Genomic DNA, 13,618 nt, shown 5'->3' with positions numbered 1-13,618 from the left:
CTCTTTCCTTTGGAATATAACAGATCCTCTCTAATCCCTATCCTATGGAATACAACAGATCCTCTCTAATCTAGATCCTCTGGAATACAACAGATCCTCTCTAATCTCGATCCTCTGGAATAAAACAGATCCTCTCTAATCTCTATCCTTTGGAATATAACCGATCCTCTCTAATCTCTATCCTATGGAATACAACAGATCATCTCTAATCTCTATCCTATTGAATACAAAAGATCCTCTCTAATCTCTATCCTATGGAATACAACAGATCCTCTCTAATCTCTATCCTATGGAATACAACAGATCCTCTCTAATCTCTATCCTATGGAATACAACAGATCCTCTCTACTCTCTATCCTATGGAATACAACAGATCCTCTCTAATCTCTATCCTATGGAATACAACAGATCCTCTCTACTCTCTATCCTATGGAATACAACAGATCCTCTCTAATCTCTGTCCCCGGGAAAATATCAGATCCTCTCTAATCTCTATCCAATGGAATACAACAGATCATCTCTACACTCGATCCTTTGGAATACAACAGATCCTCTCTAATCTCGATCCTTTGGAATACAAGAGATCCTCTCTATTCTAGATCCTCTGGAATACAACAGATCCTCTCTAATCTAGATCCTCTGGAATACAACAGATCCTCTCTAATCTCGATCCTATGGAATACAACAGATCCTCTCAAATCTAGATCCTCTGGAATACACCAGATCCTCTCTAATCTAGATCCTCTGGAATACAACAGATCCTCTCTAATCTCGATCCTATGGAATACAACAGATCCTCTCTAATCTCGATCCTCTGGAATAAAACAGATCCTCTCTAATCTTGATCCTATGGAATATAACAGATCCTCTCTAATCTCGATCCTATGGAATACAACAAATTCTCTCTAATCTCGATCCTCTGGAATACAACAGATCCTCTCTAATCTAGATCCTATGGAATACAACAAATTCTCTCTAATCTGGATCCTATGGAATACAACAGATCCTCTCTAATCTTGATCCTATGGAATACAACAAATCCTCTCTAATCTCGATCCTATGGAATACAACAGATCCTCTCTAATCTTGATCCTCTGGAATACAACAGATCCTCTCTAATCTCTATCCTTTGAAATACAACAGATCCTCTATACTCTCGATCCTCTGGAATACAACAGATCCTCTCTAATCTCAATCCTATGGAATACAACAGATCCTGTCTAATCTCTATCCTATGGAATAGAACAGGTCCTCTCTAATCTCTAACCTATGTATTACAACAGATCCTCTCTAATCTTGTTCCTTTGGAATACAACAGATCCTCTCTAATCTTGATCCTTTGGAATACAACAGATCCTCTCTAATCTCTATCCTCTGGAATACAACAGATCCTCTCTAATAATAATAATAAGAAGAATAAGAATAAGAATCAACTTTATTGTCATTGTTAGTGCACAAGTGCAGTACAATGAAATGTAAGCTTGCGGCTCCCGAGAGTGTACATTTTGATTAGACATTTACCATACGTTTGGCTTGTAACATAAACATAAACATAATAAAGTGCATTGGCAGATGTGCAGGCTTTAGAGTTTATTTGCAGAGTTCAATAGGATGACAGCCCTGGGAAAGAAGCTGTTCCTAAATCTGGTCGTTCGGGTGCGAATGCATCTGCAGTGTCTTCCAGATGGCAGTGGGGGCGAACAAACTGTGGCTGGGGTGGGTGGGGTCTTTGATGATGGTCAGTGACCTCCGTAAACATCGTTTCTGGTAGATGTTCTCAATGGTTGGTAGCCGGGTGCCGGTAATGCGTTGGGCAGTTTTGACTACCCGCTGCAGGGCTTTCCGGTCATAGGAGCTACAGCTGCCATACCACACTGTGATACAGTTCATCAGGATGCTCTCTATTGTGCAGCGGTAAAAGTTAGAGAGGATCTGGGGTGACAGGTTACATCCCTTCAGCCTCCTTAGGAAATATAGGCGCTGCTGGGCCTTCTTCACCAAAGAGGAGGTATTGAGGGACCAGGAGAGGTCTTCCGTGATGTGGACTCCGAGGAACTTAAAGCAGTCCACCCTTTCCACCACAGCCCCATGGATGTGGATGGGGGTGTGTCTTCCGCCTTTAGACTTCCTGAAGTCCACAATGATTTCCTTGGTTTTCTTGATGTTAAGGGCCAGGTTGTTATCAGCGCACCACTTCATGAGGTGCTGGACCTCCTCCCTGTAGGCTGACTGATCATTGTTGGTGATCTGGCCTACCACCGTGGCTTCATCCGCAAACTTGATGATGGTGCTAGAACCATGAACAGCCACACAGTCGTGGGTGAAGAGGGAGTAGAGGAGGGGGCTCAGCACACAACCTTGTGGGGCCCCTGTCTTCAGGATCCTTTGGAATGCAACAGATCCTCTCCAGTCTCGATCCTATGGAATACAACAGACCCTCTCTAATCTCGATCCTCTGGAATAAAACATATCCTCTCTAATCAAGGTCCTCTGGAATACAACAGATTCTCTCTAATCTAGATCCTATGGAATACAACAGATCCTCTCTAATCTACATCCTCTGGAATACAACAGATCCTCTCTAATCTAGATCCTATGGGATACAACAGATCCTCTCTAATCTCGATGCCCTGGAATACAACAGATCCTGTCTAATCTAGATCCTCTGGAATACTACAGATCCTTTCTAATCTTGATCGTTTGGAATACAACAGATCCTCTCTGCTCTTGATCCTATGGAATACAACAAATCATCTCTAATCTCTATCCTATGGAATACAACAGATCCTCTCTAATCTCGATCCTATGGAGTACAACAAATCCTCTCTAATCACGATCCTATGGAATACAACAGATCCTGTCTAATCTGTATCCTATGGAATACAACAGGTCCTCTTTAATCTCTATCGTTTGGAATAAAACAGATCCCCTCTAATCTCTACCCTATAGATTACAACAGATCCTCTGTAATCTCTATCCTATGGAATACAACAGATCCTCTCTAATCTCTATCCTATGGAATACAACAGATCTTCTTTAATCTCTGTCCTCTGGAAAACATCAGATCCTCTCTAATCTCTATCCTATGGAATACAACAGATCCTCTGTACACTCGATCCTTTGAAATACAACAGATCCTCTCTAATCTCGATCCTCTGGATCACAACAGATCCTCTCTAATCTAGATCCTTTGGAATACAACTGATCCTCTCTAATCTTGATCCTATGGAATACAACAGATCCTCTCTAATCCCGATCCTCAGGAATAGAACAGAACCTCTTTACTCTCGATCCTTTGGAATGCAACAGATCCTGTCCATTCTTGATCCTATGCAATACAACAGATCCTCTCTATTCTCGATCCTCTGGAATACAACAGATCCTCTCTAATCTTAATCCTATGGAATAAAACAGATCCTCTCTAATCTCTATCCTTTGGAATACAAAAGATCCTCTCTAATCTCGATCCTATCAAATACAACAGATCCTCTCTAATCTTGATCCAATGGAATACAACAAATCCTCTCTAATCTCGATCCTATGGAATACAACAGATCCTCTCTAATCTTGATCCTCTGGAATACAACAGATCCTCTCTAATCTCTTTCCTTTGGAATATAACAGATCCTCTCTAATCCCTATCCTATGGAATACAACAGAACCTCTCTAATCTAGATCCTCTGGAATACAACAGATCCTCTCTAATCTCTATCCTATGGAATACAACAGATCATCTCTAATCTCTATCCTTTGGAATATAACAGATCCTCTCTAATCTCGATCCTATGGAATACAACAAATTCTCTCTAATCTCGATCCTCTGGAATACAACAGATCCTCTCTAATCTCGATCCTCTGGAATAAAACAGATCCTCTCTAATCTTGATCCTATGGAATATAACAGATCCTCTCTAATCTCGATCCTATGGAATACAACAAATTCTCTCTAATCTTGATCCTCTGGAATACAACAGATCCTCTCTAATCTAGATCCTATGGAATACAACAAATTGTCTCTAATCTGGATCCTATGGAATACAACAGATCCTCTCTAATCTTGATCCTATGGAATACAACAAATCCTCTCTAATCTCGATCCTATGGAATACAACAGATCCTCTCTAATCTTGATCCTCTGGAATACAACAGATCCTCTCTAATCTCTATCCTTTGAAATACAACAGATCCTCTATACTCTCGATCCTCTGGAATACAACAGATCCTCTCTAATCTCAATCCTATGGAATACAACAGATCCTCTCAAATCTAGATCCTCTGGAATACACCAGATCCTCTCTAATCTAGATCCTCTGGAATACAACAGATCCTCTCTAATCTCGATCCTATGGAATACAACAGATCCTCTCTAATCTCGATCCTCTGGAATAAAACAGATCCTCTCTAATCTTGATCCTATGGAATATAACAGATCCTCTCTAATCTCGATCCTATGGAATACAACAAATTCTCTCTAATCTCGATTCTCTGGAATACAACAGATCCTCTCTAATCTAGATCCTATGGAATACAACAAATTCTCTCTAATCTGGATCCTATGGAATACAACAGATCCTCTCTAATCTTGATCCTATGGAATACAACAAATCCCCTCTAATCTCGATCCTATGGAATACAACAGATCCTCTCTAATCTTGATCCTCTGGAATACAACAGATCCTCTCTAATCTCTATCCTTTGAAATACAACAGATCCTCTATACTCTCGATCCTCTGGAATACAACAGATCCTCTCTAATCTCAATCCTATGGAATACAACAGATCCTGTCTAATCTCTATCCTATGGAATAGAACAGGTCCTCTCTAATCTCTAACCTATGTATTACAACAGATCCTCTCTAATCTTGATCCTTTGGAATACAACAGATCCTCTCTAATCTTGATCCTTTGGAATACAACAGATCCTCTCTAATCTCTATCCTCTGGAATACAACAGATCCTCTCTAATAATAATAAGAAGAAGAATAAGAATAAGAATCAACTTTATTGTCATTGTTAGTGCACAAGTGCAGTACAATGAAATGTAAGCTTGCGGCTCCCGAGAGTGTACATTTTGATTAGACATTTACCATACGTTTGGCTTGTAACATAAACATAAACATAATAAAGTGCATTGGCAGATGTGCAGGCTTTAGAGTTTATTTGCAGAGTTCAATAGGATGACAGCCCTGGGAAAGAAGCTGTTCCTAAATCTGGTCGTTCGGGTGCGAATGCATCTGTAGTGTCTTCCAGATGGCAGTGGGGGCAAACAAACTGTGGCTGGGGTGGGTGGGGTCTTTGATGATGGTCAGTGACCTCCGTAAACATCGTTTCTGGTAGATGTTCTCAATGGTTGGTAGCCGGGTGCCGGTAATGCGTTGGGCAGTTTTGACTACCCGCTGCAGGGCTTTCCGGTCATAGGAGCTACAGCTGCCATACCACACTGTGATACAGTTCATCAGGATGCTCTCTATTGTGCAGCGGTAAAAGTTAGAGAGGATCTGGGGTGACAGGTTACATCCCTTCAGCCTCCTTAGGAAATATAGGCGCTGCTGGGCCTTCTTCACCAAAGAGGAGGTATTGAGGGACCAGGAGAGGTCTTCCGTGATGTGGACTCCGAGGAACTTAAAGCAGTCCACCCTTTCCACCACAGCCCCATGGATGTGGATGGGGGTGTGTCTTCCGCCTTTAGACTTCCTGAAGTCCACAATGATTTCCTTGGTTTTCTTGATGTTAAGGGCCAGGTTGTTATCGGCGCACCACTTCATGAGGTGCTGGACCTCCTCCCTGTAGGCTGACTGATCATTGTTGGTGATCTGGCCTACCACCGTGGCATCATCCGCAAACTTGATGATGGTGTTGGAACCATGAACAGCCACACAGTCGTGGGTGAAGAGGGAGTAGAGGAGGGGGCTCAGCACACAACCTTGTGGGGCCCCTGTCTTCAGGATCCTTTGGAATGCAACAGATCCTCTCCAGTCTCGATCCTATGGAATACAACAGACCCTCTCTAATCTCGATCCTCTGGAATAAAACATATCCTCTCTAATCAAGGTCCTCTGGAATACAACAGATTCTCTCTAATCTAGATCCTATGGAATACAACAGATCCTCTCTAATCTACATCCTCTGGAATACAACAGATCCTCTCTAATCTAGATCCTATGGGATACAACAGATCCTCTCTAATCTACATCCTCTGGAATACAACAGATCCTCTCTAATCTAGATCCTATGGAATACAACAGATCCTCTCTAATCTAGATTCTTTGGAATACAACAGATCCTGTCTAATCTCGATCTTTTGGAATACAACGAACCCTCTCTAAACTAGATCCTCTGGAATACAACAGGTCCTCTCTAATCTAGAGTCTCTGGAATACAACAGATCCTCTCTAATCTAGATCCCCTGTAATACAACATATCCTCTCTAATCTCGATCCTTTGGAATACAACAGATCCTCTCTAATCTAGATCCTCTGGAATACAACAGATCCTCTCTACTCTCGATCCTCTGGAATACAACAGATCCTCTCTAATCTAGATCCTTTGGAATACAACAGATCCCCTCTAATCTGGCAGAAAACCCACAATGACATTATCAGACGAAAAACTGCTAATCAGGTTTCGAATCATAGGGGGGAGTTTTAACCTGGAGGACACATGGGTTTGGGAGCAGGTGTGGATTTAAATCCAGCAAAAGTGGGAGCGCATCAGGAAGCCATCTCCAACGCGCGTCTTCCTTGTTTAACTCAGTTGCGTTAGGCTGGTTGAGTGTAAACCGAGTGTAGGGTTCTCAAAATTCCCACATTCCCCAAAGTTAGTAATAAAGGGAGCCTGAAGGACAAATTTATAAATAAGGGTACCCTAAAGATAATGGCTTCTGGACCTCGTGGCAGAATACTGCGAGATTGAAAGCAGGACCCTGCAAAAACGGCAAGTCAAATTCAAAAGGGCTTTGAAAAACCTGACATGCCTGGGCTTGTGAGAGACTTGTTATTTCTGAAGCCAGACAACTAGATAATACAGAATACGCATTCTTCATCACCGGCTTCAAGGTCAGTGTAGACGGGGACCTCATGGCCCGACCACAGAAACAGTATAACTTCCCCAGGGAAACGGAGCCAGACATGGAAGCAGCAAGTTCTCTTTAGTACAACAGGGGGTCCTGAGACCGATAGCCTCCCACGTAAACTCTCCACTGTGGCCAGTTAGAAATCCGGACAGCTCCTGGAGGGCCACGGTGGGCTATCGGGTGCTCAATAGTAACATCACAGCCTGTGCACCCATGGTAGCAGCAGTTGCCAACCTGATAGGATGTATCCCAGCATACGCGACCACTTTCACGGTTGTAGTGTCCGTGTGTTGATAAAGACACTGAAGACAGGAGTTGGTTCATAGGTATTTAGTAAGCAAAGTCTGGGGGGGGTTCCAATGGATATGCACAATATACAGGCTTATATAGCCCGAGTGGCAATTACCGGCACCACAGCACACCTGGGGCTCGTAAAGGCACATACACCACAATTCCTCCCCTTTTAGCTAACCAGTACATCATATTTTAAGTAATTATTAATTACATTTTATAAGCAAAATAATATACATTGCTGTAGTTAATTAATTATAAGTCAGTCTCTCAGGAGGCTTCCTGACTCGGTCCGGATAACGCCTCGGGGGTGTAGTAGTTTCTGGTGGTGTAGTAGGTTCTTCTGGCAAGGCTGATTCGGCTTGAATGCCAGTGTCGGGTTCATCGGGTTCCAGTATCACCGGATCGGAGGTAGATATGGGTATCTCTACTTCATCGTTAGATGTATAGAGTTGTGGTGTAGGTTGTCCCTTTTCGGATGACTTTATGATTTGGTCAGCATGGCGCCTTATTATGCTTTCTCCGATGTCCACGGTATACATCAGTGGTCCTAGTCGTGTGCAGATAGTTCCAGGCTGCCATTTCTCGGTACGGTAGTCCCAGGCCAAAACTTGTTGACCTATCTGGAAGATTCTAGTTGGCCTTTCATTCATTCCTTGAAAGTGTCGGTTCTCCACGTCCCTTCTGATGTTGGGCTTGACCAAATCCAGCCGGCATCTTAGGTTTCTATTGAAGAACATCATGGCGGGAGTTTGGTTGGTAACCATATGTGTTGCATTCCTGTGTGCGAATAAGAAGTTATCCACCTTGTGCTGAAGTTTTATGTCTTCATTACCCATGGCCTTTATGGCCTTCTTGAAGGTCTGGACAAACCTTTCAGCCAATCCTTTGGTGGCGGGATGGTATGGGGCGGATGTGTATTGCTTAACCCCATTGTTTTTTAAGAACTTTCTGAATTCTTCGGACACAAATTGCGGTCCATTATCAGAACATATCTGTTCCGGCAGCCCATTCCTGGCAAATATGGTCCTTAATACTGTGATGGTTTTTTCCGTGGTGGTGGAGGACATCTTTATTACCTCCAGCCACTTGGAGTGTGCATCAACCGCGATTAAGAACATTGAGTCCATAAATGGACCAGCAAAGTCGATGTGCACCCTTTGCCAGGGAGATGAGGGCCACTCCCTTGGATGTAGAGGGGCTTGTGGTGGAGCGTTTTGGACCTTCTGGCATCCTAGGCAGCTCTTGGTCATTTCTTCGATGTCTCCATCGATACCTGGCCACCATACAAACGCCCTAGCTAGGTTCTTCATTTTCACTCCACCCAGATGCCCCTCGTGAAGCTCCTTTAGCACTTTATCCTGGAGTTTGGGTGGAATTACCACTCTGGATCCACACATCAAGGTTCCTCTGCACACTGACAGCTGTTCTCTTCTTTGCGAGAATGCTGGCAACAGTGGTTTGCCATGTGCTGGCCATCCCTTCACTGTTAAATCGTAGACCCGTGAGAGAGTCGGGTCATTTCTCGTCTCCCTTTCAATGGCAGAATTTGTTACTGGTAGACATTCCACTATGGTAGAGTGGAACATCTCTACTGGGTCTACTGTAGGTGCCTCTTCTACCGTTGGCAACGGTAGGCGCGATAAACCGTCAGCATTTCCATGCTGTTTTGATCCTTTGTATTCTATGTTGTATTGGTGTGCCCCTAGAAAAAGGGACCACCTCTGTAGCCTTTGCGCTGTCATAATGGGAACACCTTTTTTAGGGTTGAATATGGAGATGAGGGGTTGATGGTCAGTCAACAAGATAAATTTTTGTCCGTGCAGGTAATGGTTGAATTTCTTCACTCCCCATACCAGGCTGAGTGCTTCCCTGTCGATTTGGGCATAGTTACGCTCAGCTGAGTTTAATGAGCATGACGCAAAAGCTATCGGCCGTTCTGAGCCTTCAGGGAATTTATGGGATAATACTGCTCCTATGCCATAAGGGGATGCATCGCACGCCAGTCTGATTGGCCGTGATGGGTTGTAATGAGCCAAAACTTCTTCGGATGTGATTAATTCTTTGCATTTATGGAAGGCACGTTTACAGTCTTCGTTCCATTTCCAAATCACTCCTGTTTGTAGAAGTTCATTAAGAGGGTGTAGAAGAGTTGATAAGTTCGGTAAAAATTTATGATAGTAATTTATGAATCCCAGGAACGACCTTAATTGTGAAACATTTTCAGGTGCTGGGGCTTTTATGACCGCTTCAATTTTTTTCAGGTGACTTATGCAACCCTTCATTATTAATTATGTGGCCACAATATGATATCTGATTTTGGAAAAATTCGCACTTGGGGTGATTCGCTCGTAGGCCCCGTTCTTTCAGCCTAGTGAGCACCTGCTCCAAATTGGCAAGGTGCTTGTTGTCGTTTTCTCCTGTTACTAGGATGTCCCTTGCAGGACTTGCTCCATAGCTCTTTGCCAGATAGCTGGAGCTGATGCTACTCCAAAAACCAGTCGATTGTACTGGTACAGGCCTTTGTGTGTGTTTATCGTGAGATACTTTTTAGAGGCCTCCTCAACCTCCATCTGTAGATATGCCTGTGCCAAGTCAATTTTGGTGAAACGTTTCCCTCCAGAGAGTGAGGCGAAAATATCTTCTATCCTCGGAAGAGGATACTGTACTGTGTGAAGGACCGGGTTTACAGTCACATTGAAGTCTCCACAGATGCAAATTTTTCTCTGTTCTTCAGATTTATCTTTATTCAATGCTTTTTTCATGACTGGAACGAGGGGTGTTGCCCACTCGCTCCAATCTATTTTGGATAATACGCCTGCTTTTTCCAAATTCTCCAGCTCTGCCTCGACTGCTGGACGTATTGTGTATGGCACCGATCTTGCCTTAAAACATTTTGGAATTTCTGCATCTTCCACTTTTATTGAGGCGGTGATGCCTTTCAAGGTTCCTAGTTTCTCTTGAAACACTTCTTTGGCGTTGGCCAAGATGTCTTTTAATCATTCAGGTATGATGTCATCATTGTTTTTTTTCTTACTGGTCACCGTCAGTGCCTGAATGGAGTGCCAGTCTAAACGTATCTTTCTGATCCATTCACGTCCCAACAACGGTGGACCACCATCTTGTAGAATGTATAAATACAACTTTTGTATTTCTTTGCCGTTGTATACAACAGGCACCCTTATTTTTCCTTTGGGGTATACTTTCTGCCCTGTATATGCTTTTAAGATAATGGATGTGTCTTTTAGAGGTATATGCAAAAATAGCCTCTCGTAATCCCATCGATTTACTACGGTTAGAGCTGATCCTGTATCTAGCTCCATTTTAACTGGGGACCCTGCTATCATGAGGGTAACCCAAATGGTTTGGTAATCATCTTTGGCAAGTACATTATGTAATTTTGAGACAGCTTAGTCTCTTGTTTTCGAAGTCGCTATCACTCTTCTGGTCTTCGGAGCTACTGTCCGTCATCATTTGTACCTTCCTCTACTTTTCTTTATTGATTTTTTTTTTTTGTCTGTGGATTTATTTTGTCCAGATCGGCATACCCGTGCAATGTGTCCAATCTTTCCGCATTGCCTGCATGCTTTGTCCTTGAACCAGCAGTCCCTCTGGTTATGGGTGGATCTGCCGCAGCGATAACATCTTTCGAAACCCTGTGTCATTTCATGGGTGCCGAAGTCCTGTGTCTTTTGTTGTATCTCTGCAGCTCCTCTTGCTGCTGCTTCGTATGATAGCGCCATACTGAAAGCTTTCTTTTTCAGAAAGCTGCCTTTTTTGTGTTCCTTCACTTAAGAGACCGCAAACGAATTTGTCTCAAAGATAATCTGATAGTCCTGCCCCGAATTGGCAGTACTTTGATAGCTTTCTTAATTCGGTTAGGTAATCAGCGTTACTTTCATTCTTGTGTTGATTTCTCTTGAAGAACTTGAATCATTCCGCTATCAGCAGCGGTGTTGGGTTTAAGTGCTCCTGCAGGGTATCAACAATATCTTTAAAATTCTTGTCCTTTGGTTTGGCTGGAGTGATTAAATTTCGTAACAGCCCATATGCCTTTGCGCCCATTAAGTTCAGATACTGAAGCTTTTTTTTCATCTTCTATTCCATTTCCAGTGCAATATACCTCTACTCTTTCCACGTATGTGATCCAATCCTCTATTTCGCTATCAAAAGCATCAATATTGCCAGACTTAGGCCTTTCAGAAAAGATATGGCGCTTCCCGCGCTTTTTTTTCTTTTCTGCAGCAAAGATATGGCACTTCCCGCGCTTTCCCGCCGCTGCTGCCGATGACAACGCTGTTTACTGCGGTTTCCGTTCTTTTTTTTAAAATTTACTGTTGGAGACTCGTTCCCGCCAGAGTTTCTCTCCAGGTCTGAACGCTGACCTGCTTGCCGCGCCGGCCGTCTCCCGAGTGCTCCCTCCCAGTCCGTTATTGCTTGCCTCTGATTTCGCTGCCTGTCTCAGCTGTAGAGCCAGCCACTGGAGCCCCAGCCTGATGCCCAGGAAGGATTAGCGCAGTACCTGCCACCAGCTTGGCCAGCTGGTGAAACTACAGCTTCTCTCACTTCCTTGAGTCTTCTGGACGCCCGAGGAATCGATGTCCTTGAGGTGCTGCCGAATTGCAGGTAAGTCCGTTTCCACTTCGTCGCCACTGTAGTGTCCGTGTGTTGATAAAGACACTGAAGACAGGAGTTGGTTCATAGGTATTTACTAAGCAAAGTCTGGGGGGGGTTCTAACGGATATACACAATATACAGGCTTATATAGCCCGAGTGGCAATTACCGGCACCACAGCACACCTGGGGCTCTTAAAGGCACATACACCACAACGGTGTTGGATATTTCCAACGGGTTTTGGTCCATCCCTTTAAGGAGGGAGGATCAGTATAAGTTTGCCTTTCCTTTTAAAGGGCAACAGTACACGTGGAACTGTTTGCCTTAGGGCTTCCACAACAGCCCCAGCATTTTCCATCAATGCATGGCAAACAGTCTAAAGGGCTTCATCCAGCCCAGACAGTTGGTACAGTATGTGGATGACCTGCTCCTATTCACTGATGCGAGAGAGGAGCATGGCCCACTACTGGCCGAACTGCTGGAACTGCTCAGGCAGGAGGGTTTTCAAGTAAACCCAAAGAAAGCGCAGATCGGCCAGCAGGAGGTGAAATTCATGGGCCTGACCGTACGCGCTGGGGAAAGGGCCATAGATAAGGCTAGGAGGGAAGCGGTACAGGAGTTACCAGTCCCCAACACAGTCACGGGAGTGTGATCTTTTCTAGGGCTAACCAGGTACTGCAGAGACTTTATTGAGGACTATGCAGCCACAGCAGCCCCTCTGCTCCGACTCCTACACAAGGGAGTGGAGTGGGTTTGGGATGAGGGTTGCCAGGCAGCATTTGTCAGGCTCAAGGAGGATCTGCAGACTGCGCCAGCTCTAGGGGCCATAGATGGGGGGAAAGAGTTCTTCCTGGAGGTAGCAGCCAGCAGAGATAGCCTGAGTGCTGTGCTGCTCCAAGAGCAGCATGGCAGGCTAAGGCCGGTGGTCTACTCCTCCAGGATACTCACAGATTTGGAGAGGAGTTACTCCAATTGTGAGAGGCACTTCTTGGCCACACATTGGGCTGCGAAAAGATCGCTGATCTTCACAGGCACCTCTCCCATCACCCTCCTCACCCATCACACGCCCAACCAGATGCTCCTGGACGGGAGAATCAAGGATGGGACAGTGAGCAGTGCCCGCATTGCTCGCTGGACCCTGCTTCTCTCACAGATGGACCTAAAAGTGAAAGGTCTCTGCGAGCCAAAGCTCACAGCCAACCTGGTATATCCTGGAACAGCCCACCGGTGTTTCATAGAAGGGGTTTGGGAAGTGGACATAGGTTTACGGGCCGGGATACAGGCCACGAGACCTATGTAGACAGTTCCAGCACGGTATCTGCTGGCAAGCGACTCACAGGGTGTGGAGTTTATGACCCAGCGGCAAACATTGCCCTGGCAATTAAGCTCCCCAGCACCATGAGCGCCCAGCAGGCTGAACTGTCCGCGGAAGTGTACGTCGTTATTCACCACTAAATCTTCCCCACCCCGTACACGATTTGCTCGGACAGCATGTTTACGTGCCATTTGTGTACGGAGTACCTGGAGGTCTGGTCCTGCCGCGGATACACCTCCGCTGATGGGAGACCCTTCACAGTGAAACTCCTGCTGGAGAAAATCTTAGCAGCAATGGGGGAGGAAGGGGAGGTTTTCATTCATAA

Source organism: Somniosus microcephalus, chromosome 8 (genome assembly GCF_052327205.1).
Source record: "Somniosus microcephalus isolate GS21.2 chromosome 8, FLI_Smic_1.0, whole genome shotgun sequence".
NCBI classification, from domain to species: Eukaryota; Metazoa; Chordata; class Chondrichthyes; order Squaliformes; family Somniosidae; genus Somniosus; species Somniosus microcephalus.
Note: the sequence above shows the minus strand (reverse complement) of the source record.